This window comes from Mus musculus, chromosome 7 (genome assembly GCF_000001635.26).
Source record: "Mus musculus strain C57BL/6J chromosome 7, GRCm38.p6 C57BL/6J".
In the NCBI taxonomy this organism is placed as follows: domain Eukaryota; kingdom Metazoa; phylum Chordata; class Mammalia; order Rodentia; family Muridae; genus Mus; species Mus musculus.
In genome coordinates this window covers 18,227,735-18,233,208 of record NC_000073.6, presented here as the reverse complement: position 1 = coordinate 18,233,208, position 5,474 = coordinate 18,227,735, and the positions used below count along the sequence as shown (strand labels likewise).

General features: G+C 41.9%; 1 pseudogene; it reads right to left on the bottom strand.

The window, feature by feature from the left end:
* Window positions 1–1,721: 1,721 nt before the first annotated feature.
* On the bottom strand, window positions 1,722–3,493 carry Gm9521 (predicted gene 9521; annotated as a pseudogene).

The following is a 5,474-nucleotide window of genomic DNA, read 5'->3' as shown; positions in this document are numbered from 1 at the left end:
AATTGGGTTATGGGTTACATCTACTAAAATTGTTGGCCACCGGGTCCCATAGGAATCACCAAACAAGACTATAGGCTGCTTTTTACAGACTGACAGCAGGACTCATTGCTGAAGACAACACCCACACAACTCATTGGATATAGAGAAGTTGAGCTGGTGCCTACATAGAGCCATCACTCCTGTGTTCTAGTGTCTTTGGTACAAGGAGATACTCCTCTGGCTACCAAAATAGAAAGGTAAACATCAAGTCATCCACAAAACCTTTATCTACAGTGATGTCTTCTCTGCAAGATATGCTATGGCAAGAGTGACGCAAAGCTTGTGGGAGTAACCAAATGACAACTGACTTGTCTATTCCAGAAGATGGACCCATACCCAGTACTGCTTGGGTGACCAAAATCCTGAGACTAGAGAACTCAGGAACATAGGGTAAAGTCAAGGTTATATATATATATATATATATATATATATATATATATATATATATATATATATATATACATATACATATACATACATATATATATATACTCTAACACAGTAGAAAAATTCCTCAGAGCCCACTGAACCCTGCAGAAGAGGTGGAACTCATGCAAGAATCAGAGGGGATTAGAAGACACCAAGAAAACAAGACTCTCTAAATCAATATGAACAAAGCTCATATGAACTCACAGAGACTAAAGCAGTATGCACAGAGTCTGCAACTGGTCTGCCCTAGGTCCTTTGCTCATATATTATGGCTCTCACTTTAGTGTTTTTATGGGATTCCTGAGTATGGAGATGAGTGGGTTTCTGACTCTTGTGCCTTTTCTTGGGCTTGTTCTTTTACTGATTTGTTTTGTCCAACTTACAATGTGATAATTTTTCTTTTACCTTAGTGTAATATATATAATGAATGGCTAGGCTGTGATGGTGGTGCATGCATTTATTTCTACTTGGGAGGCAGAGGCAGGCAAATCTCTATAAATTTGAGGCTAGCCTACAGAGTGAGTTCCAGGACATACACAGAATATCCTGTCTTGAAAAAAGAAAAGAAAAAGAAAGAAAAAAAAAAAAAAAAGAAAGAGAGAAGGCAGGATCTGGAACTAAGCCCCAAGCTTGGATGTCTGCCTCCCCACTCCCCATCAGCCAGGATGCCCCAAGCTCCCTCCCAACCTGGGGCCACTCATACAGGTCTTCCTTGCCCTCCCACGGGACTAGTGAGCCAGCTGCTGGAGCAAATATGTCCCTGGAAGCTGGCTTCCTCCCTACCAAGTCTAGTGCAGGAGAATCCCTCCTCCCCTCCACCATCCAGGATCTGCCATGAAGAGCTTGTACAAGTAAAGTGTTTGTTGAATGGGAAAAAAGAATGATCGAATGAATAAATGAATTCTTTTATACAACTGTTTATTGATTCAAATAATTTTAGAAAGAATTTTTCTCATTAAACTCATATTTATTTATTTATTTATTTATTTATTTATCTATTTATTATATGTAAGTACACTGTAGCTGTCTTCAGACACTCCAGAAGAGGGCATCGGATCTTGTTACAGATGGTTGTGAGTCACCGTGTGGTTGCTGGGATTTGAACTCCGGACCTTCGGAAGAGCAGTCGGGTGCTCTTACCCACTGAGCCATCTCACCAGCTCCTCATTAAACTCATTTTAATGGGTCTCAAAATTCTGTGACAGGCCTTTGGTTAAGTTGTTTCCTTTTAAAAGTACTGATTTTGAAAACTAATAACTTAAAACTGCCACACACACACAAAAATGGTCCACAAAATATTCACCCTTCCTTCTGAAGGTTTTACGAAGCATTGTTATCATTAACCAGTCTTTCACTAGTAAACTTAAATGGTCATTTGAGGCAAACAGTTCTAATACCATTCTTCCACCACTGACTAAGATTGGGGTGGCAGGTATTAGGGATAATATTCATTTAGCCTTCTGAGCTTTCTGGGCAAACTTGGTGACTTTGCCAGCTCCAACCACCTTCTTGTCCACAGCTTTGATGACACCCACAGCAACTGTCCGTCTCATGTCATGAAAAGCACAATGACCAAGTGGAGGATAATCAGAGAAGCTCTCAACACATATGATCTTGCCAGGGACCATATTAACAATGGCTGCATCACCGGACTTCAAGAATTTGGGGCCATCTTCCAGCTTCTTACCAGAATGAGGATCAAGCTTTCCTTTAAGCTCAGCAAACTTGCATGCTATGTGGGCTACTTGACAATCCAGTACAGGAGCATAAGCAGCATTAATTTGGCCTGGATGGTTCAGGACAATCACTTGAGCAGTGAAGCCAGCTGCTTCCATTGGTGGGTTATTTTTGTAATCGCCAGCAACATTGCCATGTCTAATGTCTTTATGTCTTTGATGGAGACTTTTTTTTTTTTTTTTTTTTTTTTTGGTTTTCAATACAGGGTTTCTCTGTGTAGCCCTGGCTGTCCTGAAACTCACTTTGTAGACCAGGCTGGCCTCGAACTCAGAAATCTGCCTGCCTCTGCCTCCTGCTGAGTGCTGGGATGGAGACATTCTTTACATTGAAGCTCACATTGTCCCCAGGAAAAGCTGCTCTCAAAGTTTCATGGTGAATTTCATCAGACTTGACTTGACTGGAACAAAGGTAACCAGGTTTGAGAACACCAGTTTCCACTTGGCCCACAGGGACTGAACCAGTACCCCTCATTTTATAGACATCCTGAAGGGGCAGTTACAGAGGCTTGCTAGTCGGAAGAGTTGGTGGCAGGATACAATCCAAAGCTTCCAGGGTTGTGGTGCCACTGACACTGCCATCTTTACAGGTGACTTTCCATCCCTTGAACCAAGGCATATTAGCACCTAGCTTCAGCATGTTGTTACCGTTCCAACAAGAAATCGGCACAAATGTTACTGGCTTATGGTTGTAGCCACATTTCTTAATGTTGCTGACTTCCTTAAAGATTTCCTCGTATCTCTTCTGACTGTAGGGTGGCTCAGTGGAATACATTTTGTTCACACTAACAATTAGCTGTTTCACACTGAGGGTGTAAGCAAGAAGGGCACACTCACGGGTCTGTTCGTTCTTGGAGATACCAGCTTCAAATTCACCAACACCAGCAGCAACAATCGGGACAGCACAGTTGACCTGAGATGTGCCTGTAATCATGTTTTTTATGAAGTTTCCATGTCCTGGGGCATCAATGATAGTCACATGGTATTTGCTGGGCTCAAATTTTCACAGGGAGATGTCAATAGTGATACCACACTCACGCTCAGCTTTCTATTTGTCCAAGACTCAGGAGTACTTGAGGAATCTTTTCCCATTTTTGGAAGCCTCCTTTTCAAACTTTTTGATGGTTCATTTGTTGATTCCACCACATTTGTAGATTAGGTGGCTGGTTGTGGTGGACTTGCCTGAATATATATGTCCAATAAGGACAATGTTGGCTGTTCCCGTTTTGGCTTTGAATTAGAGGTGGTTTTCACAACACTTGTGTTGTGACAGCAAATCAGTTGCGTAAAAGTGGGAAGAAAGTTTTAAGAAATGGTTTTAGTTATTTTGCCAGAAAGATAAAGTTAGAATCAGGATAGAATGTGCCAATTTCTCATAAAATAGTAAGTAAAGGCTGCATAAGAAATTGTGAAATAAGCTTTCACAATTACACTAAAAAGAGAGACTTCAAAAAAATTGTGATCAAGGAAAAACATTCATTCTAGCTCAGATCCAAGAACAGAGTCACAAGTGTGCACTATGGTAAAGCACGTCCATGTGAAACTGTGGCTTGGAACTTACGATCGCAGTACTTTGAGGTCAGAGACTGAAGCAGTGCTTTGAACATGATATCATCATCCTTCTGTAACTCCCTCTTTGTGTGACATTTTATCTATGAGGTAAGTTTCTAAGAACTTTTGGTTACTAAAAGGACAAAGAAAGGAAACAAAGCAGTGGCTTGGAGGGCTCTGCCCCATCCATCCATCCATCCATCCATCCATCCATCCATCCATCCATCCATCCATCCAAATGTATGTGTGTGGTATTTGGGGCTCAGCCCCATCCACCAAATGTGTATATGCATATGTCTGTTTGTTTATACATATGTGTGTAAATATGTGTATATGTATGTGAGTATGAAAGAACACTTGTAGAGTTGAGACAAATTATCAGACCCAGCCAGAATGTGTGTGTGTGTGCGCGCGTGCGCGCGTGCACGCATATTGCATGTGTAAAAGATTTAAATTCTTTTCCTTTATTTTCTCCCTATTTAACAAACTTTGAGGCGCTGGCTTGGCCAATGGAGCTCCTGGCTGGTTTCACAGAGGAAGCAGCCCTGGCAATAAATCCTTTACTTAATTCCCCTCTGCAAACCAGCATGTGTTAATCACCAGAGATCAGTGCTTATTAAAGCACAAAGAGTTATAGAATAAGAGACCAGCACTTAATTTTTCTTTCTTTTTTCTTTTTAACTTAATTTTTAATTTATTTACTTTATATCCTGTTCGCTGCCCCCCTGTAAGTCATCCCCACCCACAATCCTTCCCCATCTCTCCTTCCCTTCTCCTCTGAGTAGGTGGGGGTCCCCTGGGTATCCCCATACCCTGGCACTTCAACTCTCTGCAAGGCTAGGTGGATCCTCTCCCACTGAGGTCAAACAAGGCAGCCCAGCTAGAAGAATATATCCATCCCACAGTCAGGCAGCAACTTTTGGGATAGCTCCTGCTCCAGTTGTTCAGGACCCACATGAAGACCAAGCTACACATCTGCTACATATGTGCAGAGAGCTCCAACCCGTGTATGTTCTTTGGTTTAGGCATCTCAGACTCTGAGAGCCTCAAGGGTCCAGGTTAGTTAACTATTGAGACCAGCACTAACAGTAAGAAAGAGTTAAGTTTGCAGAGGCTATCAATCTCTGGCCCTCAGAACAGTAAGAGAAAGTTACAAGGCCATAGATCTTCAGTATTTGGCCTTTGTCCAACTCTGTGTTCCACCTCAGCTCAGTACCCTAAAGTCCAGGCAGGCCCCTGGTGACTAGCCACAATGGTAAAGGTTAACAATTGAACTGTCACGTGTACCTACTAGGCAAGGGAAAAATCAGTTTTCTTCAGTAAATGACACTTGTTGTATCAATACTCCAGGACCATCATGTTCAGGAGTAATTGACCAATGGACCAATGATGTATAATTGGACACCACAGTTTTGTTGTGTGTACTTCTATTTGGTCGTATATGTGTGTGTGTGATCTTCTTGGATGTGGTATTTTTTTTTGTGTGTGTAGGTTTTGGGCTATATTTTGCTGTATTAGGCTTTTGTTTCTTTGTGGAAAAAGAACTGAAAGTTGGGTGTCTGGTGGTTTAAATAAGAATGGCCCCCACAGGCTTCCATTTCCTTCCAGTTCCTCCTAATTCCAGGCCCCACAGGCAACAAGTTCCAGTTGAACCACTAACCGAAGAATGAGTATGGAACCTAGGCCCCTTGAATATTTGTAGCAGATGTGCCACTCAGTTAT